The sequence below is a fragment of the Falco cherrug genome, chromosome 3 (assembly GCF_023634085.1).
Source record: "Falco cherrug isolate bFalChe1 chromosome 3, bFalChe1.pri, whole genome shotgun sequence".
Taxonomy (NCBI): Eukaryota; Metazoa; Chordata; class Aves; order Falconiformes; family Falconidae; genus Falco; species Falco cherrug.
Genome location: NC_073699.1, coordinates 36,553,531 through 36,570,098, shown reverse-complemented (window position 1 = coordinate 36,570,098; position 16,568 = coordinate 36,553,531).

The window sequence follows — 16,568 nt, the reverse complement described above, 5'->3', positions numbered from 1 at the left end:
TAATGGCCTTGATGTAAAAAAGGATTAGCTATGGTTGATATGAAAAGCAACATTATAGGTATACCTGAGATAAAGGACTTCTACCAAGTAAAGCTGAATATTTTTTTCTTGCAAGCCTGAGAGAATAAAGGAGGCTTCAGCATTTTCCTGTGCCATTAAACAATTGGAACAACATGTATGAACTGAGTGTCTGTACATATGAAAATGAAATAATCAAAACATTAAATTCCATCAGGATGGGATCAGTTTGGTGCAGAGCTAGAATATACATGATGGTTAATAAAATGCATTTGAATCGGTAATGAATCATGGTATGACCTTTAGCATGCAATCATCATCTCACATAAAAGACATGAAAAAAATATTACCTCCTAATCTGAGAGGTCCTGCTTCACCTAATTTTTCATTCTCTTTTTCTTTTTCTTTTACACTTTCAAAGTCTAAGATGTGGTTCTGCTCTTGATACAAAGAAATTAATGCTGCTGATTTTGTTACTCTTAGCACGTGTGTGTCACTTCCAAAAGAACATGTAGTGTTAATAGTTGCCACTTCTTGCTTGTCTTGTATTGCTAAAATAGATGGTACAGAGAAGTAATTGTAATTGAAATTGTATTTTCACTGGTTTTATACTAAATCTTCCTACTGGAAGGTGGGAGTGGTACCCATCTAAAACTCTAAATGAGGTTCCAGGTATATCTAGAGTAGCCCTGTCCCAAAGGTCTATGTTGTCAACACAATGTTATTTGAAAATTCAATTTATTTCTTTAATTAGACACTATAATGACGTAGGAGTGAGACTACACAAGTTTTTATTACCCTTGTATCTGAATTCTCAGTGAATGTCCATGCAAAACAAAGTAATGTGACTTTCTTTTGTACTAATAGAGGGGGAAGGAACCTGGACAGTTGCAATGAGGCTGCACACAAGAAAAAAAGTTTTTGTGCTTTAGTGCACACTGAAGAAAGAATCATAAGGTAATAATATTGGGGATCATGTGTTAGATGACTAAAACGAGTAGGCAGAAAAATACACAGAAAGAACTACTTTTTATTCCATCTTAATGATAGTTCAAAGAAAAATTAAGCATATGAATGCTGTTGTAAACTGCATAGTAATAATAAAATTTGTATTTAAATACAAATATCAACTTTTACCCTTTGCTTGTGGAAATAAACTACAATAGAATTTTCTGTTCCTCAAGACAGACAGTCACTTTGTGCTTCATAGATTGAAAGTGTTTAGTACTTGCGAATGGAAGAGATTTAAAGTTTGACAGACAGTGACTAAGTTAATTTTTATTTTTTAAGAGGGAGGAATATGTAGATTTCTTACATCTTTAAGGCCAGTAGAAACCACCATAACCATAAGCACTATGGAATTTGAAACTAGTCATTATAATAGCAAACCCATAACTTTTTTCCTAAGCTACATATTTAAAGAAGCTATCTAAGTTTGATATACAGGCTCCAAGTGATATAAAATTAACCTTATTCCCATATGAATCATTCCAGTTACTAAACTCTGATAAAATATGTACACCTTATGTCCATTCTTACTTTAAATTGATATATTTTCTAAGTTTTGCTCTGCTAAAATAGTCCAGTTTCAATGTAAAATCTCTTCTCTAATGTAAAGTTAACCTTAGTTATATTTTGTTCCTCTTTCCCCATCACCAACACATATTCTTAGCATATCCTTTGTCCTGCTACATGAATACTTCATAGCAGCTCATCAAATTTGGTGTTCGAAAGGAAAATTCCAAAATACAAATATCTAATGCAAAGCGAGCAAGGATACAATGCTCAGTGCTGACAGCACAGAATACAGGAAGCCAACCAAATGAATGAACATCAATTAAAGGATTATCCTTTTCTTTTCTTTTTTTTTTTTTTTTTTTATGAGGAAGAACTTTCAAATAAATTCTGGTCCTGAAATGCTTCATTCAACTGTAAGGAGAATATCTATGCAGGCAACCAAGAGCCAGGAATCAGGAGTCTGGTGATGCAGCTTAATGCAACACCACGGAACAAATTCCTTTATTTGTTAAAACATTTGTTCAGTTCTTTTGGGCCAGGTCTGTGGCATATTCAAATTTAAAGGCACCTAAAGATTATGCAGATATGATAAAGACAAACAGGGTACTGAAGAAGCTATGCAACATCAACAGAAATGACTATACAATATGTGATTTTGGATAAACAGCCCATGGCTTGCATTCCTAAATACGGAAAAAAGTTTTATATAAGACATGTAAAAAACTACAGTATTGACAGTCTTACTTGATTTATATTCAACTGACTTTGGGGAAATACCTTGGGTTTTTGGCATGTTAAAATAAACAAATTGATTTATTGCCCTGTTCATGCTTCACATTAAGCGTTTGAGTAGTCTCATTGACATCAGGGGATTAAAGCTAAGCATGTGCAACAGATCTGCATGACTCAATCTTTTACTGTGAGATTATAATTCATAATTACTTTCAACAGCTATAACTCTAAGTTTCTGTTTTGTATGAAGTTAGCATTCCAAAGGCTGGAGCTTGATTTATACTACCCATGATTGACACACAGATGTTTTAGTGCTTCATACAGCTCTTGATACCTGCTTCATGAAGTGTTTGACTACTCAGTAAATGAAATTAAAATGCTTACTCATACAAAATGCATAATTAACTCGAATAGGAAAAAAAAAAGTTACTGTTTGAATGCTAAAGTTTTCTTAGGCATCATGTGTCTATTATATCTTCTGTCCAAGTATTTAAAAATAAAAGAAAAATCTTCTGTCTGTAATTAGCCTCTGAAGTCTTCTCATATCTTCCTCCTTCACATACAAACCACAATTTTCCTACATGCTTCTACTGCAGAGGAAGAGAGCTATTTGACAGCCTTCCTGATTTTTGTGCAAGATAAAACAGGTGGTGTAGAAGTTGTCATACTTCTCTGTCACAGTTCTGTTCTCAAAGGATTGCCACAAGGGGAAAGAAAGTAATTTCCTTTCCAGCTTCATTCAACTATTGCTAATGACACTGAGGCTGCATGGAAGACAGGGCCTGCTGATATTTCTTTACTAAGAAATGAAGAAGACGGTAACTTCTGCAAGGTACACAATACAGTGTTAACTCTAACATGTATCAGTGAAAAGTTGCTTTGGACCTGTAACCTGGCACAAAATGTCATTATCTGTTATTGCTGCTTTACTAAGTCACTCAGTTATCCTTCAGAATTTGCTTAAATGAAGAACACCGTATGAAACCTTATTTACCTACCCTAAAGCTACTGTGTACCTTCCATGTTACCTCAAATAAAATGTGGTAAGCCAATCATTAGTTTGTTTTGTGTGTGCTCCTTCACATGTCCATCTCATCAAGTTTCACCCAGTGATCTGTGAGGCAAGCAATTCCGCCTGTCAGCTTTCCTTACACATCCAGGAAAAATGAGCACAACAGAAACCGACTTCAAGCAATATTCACTTTTGATTTGTTACTCTTCATCCCAGACTTGGGCTATGCCCCATTACTTCTTATACACTGTTTCAGTGCTTGACTCTTTCAGGAAAAAAAGAGAAGAAGAAATTTTCTACTAAAGCACTACAGATGGGAACACATTAAATTTATTTTAATTCTTTACTCAAAGAACTATTAATTTCCAAAGTGTTTGGGAAAGATTATAACTACCAATAATGATTAAAAGCATTTTACTATAAAAAAAAATAAAATCTAGAAATGAAATGTGAAGTTTATAGGTATTCGAACTTCAGAAATCTCAGTAATTTGCAAGGATTTTTAACATCAGTGTCTTAAAAAGCTTCAGACTGAAGCATTGATCCAAACATCTGGGAAAATAACAGTGAATTATCACTAGCTCATGCTCACGAGGCTGTAATAAGATGTACTGTACAGATTTGATAGACCATGAAGTGAATATTATAAATGGAGTATCTTACTGGGATATTTTAGCCTTCCTCAGACCATTCCTGCCTGCAGGTGTAATTTTTAACAGTTGTTTAGTCCCTTTAATAGGAAAAAGAATTTTGTGGGCACCCCATCTGGGCTGGGTTCAAGGTGGCAGCCTTAACGTGTGCACTCAGGGGTAGGTGGCAGCAGTACCATTGCTAACTAGGGGCTAAACCCAACCACTTTTATGGTAAATTTAAAATACTCTAGAGGAATCATTTTCCTGGTTGCATACATGTAATTAGAAGGCAGGCTCTGTAGCTTCCAACTACTTATGGTAGAATTTCTCCCAGTATTCTAGTGTATTGCATATGTCTTCTCAGTTTTATATGCTATATCTTATTAATGACGTGATATTCATGTCAGCTTACTTGTTCTTTTCACTAGTTGTGAAAGAAGAATCTTCACTGTCTCAGATTTTTCCACTCTGATTCAGTAACACTACACATATATTTCCAAGGCAACAGAGTTCAAGTTCATTTGCATCATATGTCATTTTCAGTCTTTCTCCTTTTATTCATGAGTTTTCACTTTATCTCATTTGGCCATCCCACTGGAGCTGACCCACAAAGCCACTTCACTCTGACAGCAAGCAGCGGAAGACTAGATGTTTTACCCACTACTCTCTGCACTATTTGTGTTTTCACCACATTCAGAGCACCTTATTCAGTTCTATAGTCATAGCTGTCTGCTGCATATTTTGTGGGAGTAAGAAGCAGGACGAATACCTTCTCTGCTCCAAGGACTGGAGAAATTAAGGGCTGGCTGTTGGAAGATGAATGTGAAAACAAAGATAAAAGCAAGTGCTTTTCTAGGTGGGAAAGCTAGAAAAAAATGACACTAATGGGTAGAGAAGGAAGGATAAAAATTCCTGAAACACCAGAATTACCTTGGTAAACAAAGTGAAGGAAGTACAAGGAGGGATACTTATACCAGTGAAGAAAAAAAGGTGAGATTGCACAATTGAAGCAATGTGGTGTGGTGGGGATAGATTCTGAAACAAAATTTTGGATAGATATGAAGAATAACAGAGATAATGGCAGACTTCATCAAGAATTAAGAAATTTAAGAACTTTTGTCATAGCAAAAATCTGATTTATTCAAGGTTGAACCTCTTGTTATTCAGCGATTTTTAAGTCAACTGAAAATATCTCTCAACTTTTTTGTCTTGCAAATTCTGTCTCTGATACAGGAGGACTGATGGAGAACAAAAACTTTACCTTTACCAGATATAAATCCAGACACATCCACAAAAATGTGCGCATTAAATACTGTTGTGATGGCTCTTGATTCACAAAAGATCAGCAGCAAAGCAATCTATAATCTGTGTTTTAAACTAAAAGACAGCAACCATGTATGTGAAAGGACACAGGAGTTCAAAAGCTAACAGGGAATCTCATTAAAATGACCCATACTACAAACATTTTGAGTTGAAGGAAAAAAATACCAAAAATAGAGATGTCTAAGACTCCTACTTTTCATAAAAGTTCTCACTATGATGTGGATTTACTAGAAAACGCAGATCAGTTAGCTCTTCATCTAATACCTAACATGTTGAGGAATATTAAAACAGTTTTGGTCCATTGTTACGTAAAAGGAAGTTTCCTTTATCAAAATATCCCCACATATATTTCTTCTTTAAACATAGTTCCAAAGAATCTGCTGAATTTTCAGTTAAGGTTTCTCTTAAAAATAAAATCATGTTACTTCAATTACACAGCAATGCCACAAGACTTAAGATGGTACAACTGAGCCAGTTCAGTATGAATTTCATAATCCTTTTAGAGTCCTAATGTTTCATTACTTCAAGCCTACAAGAAGGGGACAGAGCTTTTAGAACAGTGCTTTTTGCAGTCTGCGGCCCATATACTCTGAGTTGGTCCATGGACCTAACACCTTCACAGATCTAGAGTATCAATGTTTGGCAGCTAAGGAAAGTAAAGTCATTGTAGCTCAGTATTCAGAGGGCCAGTTCTTTGCCACGATAACAGCAGAAAACAGTCAAAACGTAAAAAGCTTGAAGGCTGTTGCTTAAGAGTATGTGATACACATTGGAAACCAGTGAGGAGGTAGCAGACAGGAACATGAAGACTGCTTCCTAAAACACTAAAGCCAAAATCAGTTAAACCCTACACAGCTGCTTATTAGTTCTGATTTCTTCTTATATATGTGTGAGGTTCCAGCTGTTGTTTGGAAAAAGCAACAAAGCATCAGCGTGCAGAAGGGAAACTTCCACTGAAGCCAATAGAGGAGCCAGACCAGGCGCAGGACGGGTGGTTTGCTCTGTCCTGCATCCTTGATGCTGCTGTGCCTGTGTGATAGCAACGCCTGGCTTGCACCCTCTGTCTCAAAATGAACAAAACCCCAATGATAAAAACTATCTATCGGCTAAGGGGGAGCACACAACCACTGTTGTAACACCTTCGTGTGGTGTCTAAACTGATAAAAAAGGCTTGCTTATCAAGGTTATCCATACAAAAAGCTTACGTGACTGCAAGGGTGTAACATCCTGACTCAGAAAGTACTCAGTGGAGCTCCCCCTTAGCCAGCCTGAGATTCCCTAACACTGTCACACTGCACTTTCCCTCCGAGCAGGTTGTGTGTCTGTTTACTCTCTTTTGCTTGTAGCTTACTATAAAGTTTTAATCAACTCTGTAGTCTATTTTTTTACCTTTCTGTGTGTTGCTTGTTATAATACTATCAAGGGCGATCAGCATATGATCACTGCCTCCATTATGTCAATAGAGATAGTGGTTTGTTTGTGGGTGTTGATTTATGGTGTTTTTTATAGTAATCATATTAATCACATGGTGAGCCCTAGTGTTGGTTTACATCACCCAGGCACATAACTAACTGGTGAAGCAATTTCCCTGCTCTGAGTAGCAGGCAAGAAGTGTGTCGGGTCATGATAATTTGTAACTTTGGGTTTACCAGATCTGAAACGAAGGTGCCAAGCCACAAAAGGAGATCCAAGCTGTTTTCTTTTATGGTCAGCTGAGACAAAACAGCCATTTACTATTCCAACATTTGTATAAAGAGTACAAAATTTTGAGTGGAAAATACCTATTTCAGGAATGGGGTAAAGGGGCAAAAAACACTTACCCATGACAAATGTTCAGACTCCCTTTCAGAAGTTTGGGTGTCTAACTCAAGGGTATACAGTAGATACCCTCATCTTCCTCAGGACCCAGAGCTTGGAGTCCTGAAGAGAGAGCTTTAAAGAGCTTCCTGTCTAAGTCACACAGATTATATTGCCTTTTTTTGGGGGTGGGGTGGGGGGTGGGGCAGAAAAGCTGCATTGGCCACCGTATTTGCACTACAGGAAGAGAAAACCTGGGTTCCAGGCTGCTGCAGCCTGAGGGAAATTAAACCCAGGCTTTACTGTTCCTATTCCCCAGGCATCAGGGTTATCTTGCTGAAGCTGGCCTGTATGTAGCAGATGATGCAATATTTATGGGGCCAGAAGTAGGATGAATGGAAAACAACCTAATTAGCAGGCTAGTAACCAGAATGCCCAGCTGAGAGTGTGCTGGTCTGCTTTCCACTCATGTCTCCTTGGTATACATCTTTTTGTTCCAGGTATTGAATAATGCAAAATACATAATAGGGAACAGTCCAAGTGCAGGGACTAACATTTTGATTCAGGCACTGCCAAGCTAAGGACTACCTGAAAGAGATCTTCTGCTTCAGAGAGTTTCCCTTTCATCACACAACACTTGTGGACCAGGTGTGGAAAGGTTGATAAGTAACCTGTTCCCAGCTGTAGTTTGTTTTTACAGAAATACCATGTGATTGTACAGAACCACAGGAAAACTTTATGATTTTAAGTGAATTGTGTTTTTTAGGGATTAGTATTATCTCTGAGGCACCTCTTTACTTTACTGAACAACCTTTTCCATATTCAGATCATTTATTTTTTTTTTGCTACTTAAAAGCAATTTATTTCCATAGAAAGCTATCCTTAATTGGATATTTTGGGTAACTGGAAGAATTATGTCTTTAAACAATGACTTTAATATTATTAAACAGGTAAGCATTTAAATTTATCATATTTTGATACACATCTACAACAGATCTGTCTGGAATCACTCAACTAAGACAGCTAAGTTTTACTATTCCCACATTTTACATAAACAAACCAAGACAAAATGAATCTCACTTGTTTGCCTGAGATGATAGAGGGAAGTGAGTGGGCAGAGTTGGGAATATTCTTTTAATTCCTAGCTCAATATTGTTTTCAGAAGACATGGTAGTGGTCTATGCATTAGAATATCTGCTGGAAACTTGCCTACAGGTCAATGGTGGATCACAGCATTAAAAGTAGGACTTTCTCTGAAGTCTGAACTAGTAATTGCAAGAGTACTTGTGTATCTAGGCTACAGAGTTAGGAGAGAAGCTAGATCATAGAGCTTTACTTAAGATTTTCTCTTTACACTAGACAAGATATTTACCTTGTCTGATTTTCCATATTTTTGCTTCTGATGATGAATAATTTCTCCCTTCAAGAAGTATGCAGAGTCTTTGGTTAATCAATTTTCATAGAGTGCTCTAAATAGCTTCAGTGGAAGATGTATTCTGATTTGCAAGGATTTATTCAAATGTTTCTTTACACTGGGGGGAAAAAAAGGGGGCTTGAAAGCTAGTGACTTAAATTGCTTTCTGGTAACTCTTTTGGCTCTGATAGGTCTTGACTAAATTCAGCAGCTGAAAATGGGTCCCAGAGGTAAGGTATAACTTCTGACATCAGCTCAGACACTTTCTTCATTATTCACAGAGAGTAGTTAGTGTTGATTGCTATAAATATTCTTAACTGATGCAATTATGTGAGCAGGGAAATCTATATCCAGTGCTTCCCGCCATATTTACAGATGACATCAAGTAGCAGAAAAGCTTTCTAATGATCAATAAAGCTCATTTAGACTCACCGATTAAATTTATTCACTTGCCCATCAAAGAGGTTTGAACTAAATATCTTAACTCAAGTTTCTAAGACCATTCAAAATACTTCTGCCTGCTCAAGAACTTATTGGAAGTCCTATTTCTGAAATAGATACATTGCTGGATTCATTGCCAGTGAATAAATCAAAGTGTTGAAAAGGATGTAGATCAGAGTAATGGACATGTCACTTAATATGAACTTGAAAAAGCTGAAAATTTTTTCAGAGGAGATTGTTCATGGGTAAATATAGATCCACTGTATAGATAAAAAAAATCTATGCTTATTTAGCAGCTTTTAAATTCTTTATTTATAGACCTAACCTTAATAATTTTGCATAGAGCTGAACATACTGATGACAATCTCATTCTTACATCTAATCATATTGAAATTTCTTCATATTGTCCAGTTTCTCAGCATCAAGTAAATCAATGTATTTCCAACATGTCACCACATTTTTTTCAGAAGTTACTGTGATGAATCAACAATTGGAAAGGATCATGCAGTAGGTGGCCAACAACTGGCATAACTTACAGAGGCCTGGGAGGTTACCACAGGTTTTCTCATTCTGTTCATGTTGCCCTGTATAATCCACCCGAACTGCAGTACTGTTGAAAGATCGACCCTGCTATTTTGCTACACACTTTCCTTCAGTTCTGCAGCTTACATGGAAATAAAATGGGATTTGTAAAGGCACCCTCAAAGATATCCTTTTAGCTGTTTCTGCAACATCCATGCTGGAGAAAGCTTTTTATTGGAGGATATGAGACTTTCAGAAGTTTTGGGATTGGGGTTATAGATATAACCTTTGCACAAAGTCCTATTGTTGGGTTAAAGTATCCACAAGACATTGTGTATTTTTAAATACTGCTCACAGGTGGTTAGTGCTGTACATTCTCGCAAGTGAGACAACATATTCTGTCCTTTTTGAATATACAGTGGCAAAAAGTAATGGAATAGTGATAGGACACTTTTCCCCCTGAAGGGATGTTGCTAGTGTAACTTAAAAGAATAAGAGAAGCATTCTTCTTTAACCACAAAAAGAAAATTACCAAATGGAACCTTTTTACTACATTTTGTCATAGAAATAAAAGACAATATATTACTTTAATTGGGAATCTGTGAAGGGCAAATCCAAGGTATCATTCTTGTTGCTAATCTGATGATGCATGTGGTGGCCAGTATCAGCTGGTTTTTCAAAGAGCTCTTTATCACAGCTGGCCATGTTTCATCAGGCCCACACACCAAACATAACTAAAATATCACGTAATTCATGCAGACTAATTTTGTAGCTTTATTGTACTCCCATATTTTCTGTTCTGCTCCTCCAATGAAGGAGAATTAGACTGAACCCACTCTGGAAGTACCATTTTACTTACCTAGACATCAATGAGACACTTTCTCTTTACATTAGTACTCATTTACTATTTCTTTAGAATCAGGAATATTGCTTATTTTGCAAACACAGAGCCATGTAAATGAAGCCTCAGTTGTTTCTGTTGTGCTGCAGTGACAGTAAACTGCAGGTTCGTCAGCCTACATCACAGTAATCTCTTTTATATTTAGAAGAGTTGTTTTTTTCCTGCAGCTGCATGTTATATAAGGAACTAATAAATGCACTAAATTAAGTAATCTCAAACAAAAAGAGCCAAAATGAAGCAAAAGAGACTGAGCAAACTTTGTAGACGTGCATAGCAAAAGAAGAATTTAATGAGGGGAAAGAAAAGAAGGTGCTCACTTCATTCTCTACAAAGGGTTTTTTTACAGCAGTAAGTCACTCCTAACAGTAGGGAAGAACTCATGACCAAGCTGAAATCAGACAGAGAGAAAGGAAAGACCAAGACTTAAGAAAAGAGCTAAAGTTCTTGGAGATTGTAGCCCAAATTTCCTGCCTGACCTTTCACAAACAAGTAATTTACCATGCTTTATATAACTTTTGGTTGCTGAAGTTGCCTAAGATGAAAAGGAGAAAAACAGTTTAAGACTTCCTATGCAGCTATAGTTAAACATCAAGCTTACATGCATAGTATCCTGATTTTGTTTTCTCGTTGGGTAGATTTTTGCCTTATAGATTCAATAAGTAAAGCTACTAAGAGACCATGTAGCACCATTAGTTAGTATCAAGCAGTTACACTTTCCAGCAAAGTGGCTGCATTTCAGCAATAAGAAAACTGTTTTACGGTCTATATATGAGCATCCCAGGGAACATTTCAAGGCAGCACACTGGAAATCAATTATATAAGAAGAATTGACTCATGTTGCTTGAGGCCAAGCACAAATGAAGACAAGCTTTTAATTGCTCAAATGCTTTAGAATTCTTTTACCCATGACTTTTCAAACCTATTATAACTAAAGAAATAAGAAGATGAAATACAGCTTGGTAAGTGATTTAGGGGCACATGAGTAAGTTCTGAACTGTTGGTGATAATATTAATTTGTGTCAGAAGATGAGATATTTTGTTTCTTGTCATATAGACTACCCATTAATATTCAGTCTTTGTTGTGATATAATCTATAGATTTTGGAATTCTTTAGAATACTGAATACGTATCACCATCAGATGCAGGAAAGCCAAAGCATAAAAAAGTAATGGAATGATCCAATGCCTTTTCAAGTCAGTGAAACTCTCTCTAGTGACTCAGCTGGGCAGCGAATAAGACAAAAAAAAATATTTACTCAAGGTCGTCCAACTATATTAATAGCAGATAAAGATACTAGAGTTTTTAAATTACAAATTTCATGTTTTATCTGTGGGATAATGCTGTCTGTTGCCTACTGAGGAAAAATTGAATTAGAAACAAGATTTAGTGTGGAAAATATATATAAAAAAAGAAAAGGTCTCTGTTTATTTGTGCAACATTCTTTTGGCACTGGAACATATTCTGACTTTAGTAATTATTCTGGCAGCTCAAGCATTAGAGTCTCTGCTGCACATTCAAATCACCATTGGCTAAGGTGGCAAAGAATTATTTACTCTTCAGATTCACCACTATCCAGTCTGAACTATACTTCTGCCATTGTTTTTCCTACAAATCATCATTTTGTCATCAACAAGCAGTACTTTTTTTTCAGCTGTCAGAGGTCTCCACAGAGATTCTTAAAGAGGTTCTTATTCTGTGATAATTCCTTCAAGTGAAACAAATGAAAGTTGCAGAGAAAAGGGTTACACATAGCAGAGGTATGCAGAGTATAGTCTACAGAAACGTACAGTTTTATTTTGAGAACACTTTAAATGAGGAAACCTATTTAATTTTCTTTTTTTTTTTATTCAACTTGAATATAAACATGCAAAAAATTTTAGAACAGCTTAGGTTATCAAACTTGGGTTTCTGTGTTTTGTTTTGTTTTATTTTTTTTAATGTACAGGCGTATGTGTTCCTTTGCTAAAAAAAAAAAAAAAAAAAAAAAAAAAGAGAAAAAAGAAAGCATGTAGAGCATACGAAATAGATCAAACCTTCAAGACATCTTTAGAAAAAATGTAATGTAAGTTAAATTCTGAAAACTAAATGTTACATTACCTATTTTTATAGGTGACCTGTCATTTCCAATTTTCAATTCACTTGTCACAGCTCAGCAAAACACCATAAGATTTAAATCCCTTTAGCAGACACTGCACAGTCTCCTAACTTGGACAAGTATTGGCTCCTGACAAGCAAGGCAGGTCCACAGAATTATTGTGAAAATCAATTTCTTGACTTGAATCAATATCCTTAAAAGAAGAACCAATACCTTTGGCAGAACAAACTTATTCTTTCACTCTCTGTGTTTTAGAAACCCTTGCAGGTCAGTGTGCTCCACCAACTGTGAGTAGGTGCACAACATTAACTGACTACACAACTGAGACTGAATAATCAAAATGTTTTTCTTTAGGATTTTCTATTCTCTGGACATGGTTTGAAGTATTTGTACTTATAAAGGCCAAGACTTTCACCTTCCATGGCATGGGAGCATGTCACTTTCTGAGTGTGTTGGATTAGCTGAATATTATGTGCCACAGTTGGTCTGTATGCCACATGGGAGTATATTCATAATGTAATGACACGATGTTTCAGATTGCACTGTGCAGCAGACAGAGGGATGGAGGAAGAGGAGGATGAGGAACATTTTATAAGAACAAAGAATCAGTGGATCAGAGTAGCTCAGAAGACAGCACTCTTGCCTAAATCATGGGGCAAAAAGCTTTTAAACTGTAAATAGCAATGGGACAATGTTGTCCCAGTTAGTCAACATATTTCAGTGCAAAAGAATTTGGACATAGAGAAGTCATATGTGTAAGTCATGGAAGTAAATCAGAAGTCAACAGGTATCTGTGAGTCATAGAAAAATTTCTCAGAAGTGTCTTTGTTACATGCACTAATCTACGCTATTCAGCATTCAACATTACCTTTAAAACATTTCAGGGTATCCATATTGTGGCAATATAGTGCAAAATGTGGAACCTTTCACATTATCTATTTATTTATATTGTTGTATATCTATTTTATGTTTTCTGCAGTATTTACCATTGAGGACTACCTGAAATACTTCAGTGACTATTCTGACCTTGTTTTTGACATTGATTCAGATGCTGATTGACTACCTACAATTATGGAGGAAGTACAGTAAGAGAAGTGATTCAGCTCCTCAGGTGGGATTGAGTTTTGTCCTCTCAAATGAATTCTAAATTAATCTCTTGTCACACACCAAGAAATAATTTCAAACAACAGGCCTTTCAGATATAGCTATTGAATTGCTGTCAAAACCTATTAAACCATCTACTCAAAGATCTCACTACAGAAAATTTAGGGAATTTATTTCCTGAGCAAAAGAAGGGTTGAAAATTCCACTGAGGAAGTGTCCACTTTGGTTATAGACTTTCTGTCAGGGCAAATTAGTTCAATATGCAATTAAAATGTATGGTTAAAATTTAGCATGTTTTTCTGCTCTTCTTGGACTTGAAAACCAGTATGTTATTTTAGTATGGGAGATTAATGCAAGTTTATGTTATTATTTTCTCTTTAATATTTACACAGAAGAGAAAATATTTCTTAAAAATGAGCTAGTACTGTATAGGTAACACCAGAGTTTTAGAAATAATAGGTCCTAGTTTTAAAACAGTATTAATTCTATTGAGTTAAAAGAATATGGAGCAGATTTATTGCTAGAAATTTTCTGTGGCAGTTTAGCATCTTCCCTGTCTCCCAGATTTTTTATGTCTTTAATAATTAAATAAGGTACTGATCTTTTTTATAAGAAAGAAAATTTTAAAGCTTTTATATTTTCAACAATGTGACTGCTGTATTTTAAGAACTCCATAAGAATAAGAATGTATACATAGCAATGAATAAAATTATGGGGGAAAATAGAAATTAAACTGCTAATATGTTTCATTGTTGTGTAAGAAATTGGAATTCTCAGCAGAGAACTGCAAACCATCTTATTAGAGGAGGTAAAGGCACTCGAGTACATCTTGATTTTGTTGAATGCTTGCTTCATAGATCTCTCAACATAGGTATGCACACAAATATTGATGTGTACATATACATACATCTATGAAATAGAAAACTAAGACAGAAGTAACTGGTTTACTAAAATAACAGAATTATTTGAACCTCTAACAACCTCTCCAAATTGGGCAAAGCTAGTTCATTATACAGTTAACCCCTGTATGATTTTTCTGGAAGTATTTCTAATCAGTTAAACAGTATTAATCAAAAAATAGTGAGTTACCAGAGATGTGATTTTTGTCCTTACTGGCTGTCAGCTGGTTATCTGGTTTCCCATGACTAATATAGATTATAATTAATCTTTTCTTTTTGCCCATACTGACTCACAGTTTTCTAATTTTGTGAAAATAATGTTGCTCATGATTATTTCCCCATATTCTTTGTAAGCTTTCATTTTTTTATCTATCTATCTATTTATTTATTTATTTATTTATTTCTGTTAACCGTGTCATGATTTTCTGTTCAGCAGATAGAGGCCAAAGGTATCTAATAACTAATACTAACAGGTTGAGCTGGTATGTAGCGTATTTGGCTAAAGAAAGGAAATGTTGATCAACTTTCAACTTTGTCACCACATGTCAGTACTCCATCTACTTTGTCTCCTGTGAAGTAGATTTTGTAGTTTTAATACGGGAGTTTTTAGTCTTACTTCCCCAGTAGTTTAAAAAAAAAAAAAATATTCTTGTAGAAGTGCATAGCTCAGGTCAGCAAAACCTAATGGACTCAGGAGACTACATTGCACTGAAAGTCAATGGGATTTAGACTACATCTATATTTCAGACTGCAGGGACAGGGAAAAGGAAAAGGTACTATAATGTATATTTGTGATTTTATTATAACGTATTAGTCAAGGTTAATAGGTAACAATTAATCTTAATTCCATCTTTCTCCCCTGCTGGACTTCTAGACTTGGAATTTAAGTGAGTCAGCCTCATTTCGTTCAGCTGCTGAAGTCCAGCTTTGATTTGTATGGTTAAGAGTAATCAGTCCCTGTAGAGACACACTGAAATCAACAAATGCAAGGAGACCTATACTTATAATAGTTACTAGATCTGGGATATCAGGTTGCTGATATTTTACTAATAAAGGTGCTTTTGTAATAATTGCCTGCATGGAACATGGATTGATCCATGTTTTCTCTTATCCATAATTTTCTGTGTACTGTATCTGACTCTAGAGAAGTAAGATAGAATTTAAAAAGAGAAACAGAGACAGTGCGAATTAAACTTCATCAGAAGAAGAACTGATGCTGTTAGCCCTTATTAATGAATTTGCTTCTTTTCTCCTACCATAATCATGGTTTCAAACTAATGAGAAGAAAAAAGAAAAAAAAAAACAACCCTGACATATTTATCTTTCTCTTTAGAGCAGTTGTTTTCAATGATCAAACCAAACTGATGCTGGAAGACTTGACGGCTTTATTTAACTAATAATATCAGACAGAAACTCTTTGACACCCCATACTGAGCAGTTACTTTTAGATATGGAGTAATGCTGAATGAAAGGAAAACAAAAAGGCAATATCAAAGCAAAACACAGTTCAGTGTTCAGTAAGAAGAAGAAAAGAATTTGTGTTACACTAAAGAGAAGAAACTCAAGTAGGCAAGAAACAGGCATTCATCAACCCTGGAAGTGTTAGTGGTAGAAGACCTTGTATGTGTCAATAATTTTAGGACAGGTACTAACTAGTCAACCATGGAGTCAGTATCAAACCTAAAAGAAAAGTCAGTGTATATTTTCCCTCTGTATGTCTCTCACAGGTGTCTATATGCAAGAATTTTCCCATACAAAATGGAATTATCTCATCTTAGAGGGTTGTATGTTAAACAAAAATAAAAAATATTACTGTGAGAAATGCAGAAAGTACAAAATTTTGAGATTGGAGGCTGTATAGTAGCTCATCTGCAACCTGACATTACCTAGAGTGATCAACTAATCAAAATATGGAAGACTTCAGATAAAAACAGAGTTCTGCTTGCACCTCTGCCTTCTGCAACTGCAGAAAATGTCTGTAACTGAATAAATGCACATATAAATATCGATAGTGAAATATATACTCACTAGTTTATAAAAATTTACCAGCTCTGCTTCTCTATCTTTAAGATTGAAGAGCCTGTAAATTCCATAAACTGCATAAGGAATTTACATGTCAGGAGATTAAATACTTTAGAAGCTGGAAGAAATTGTAAACTC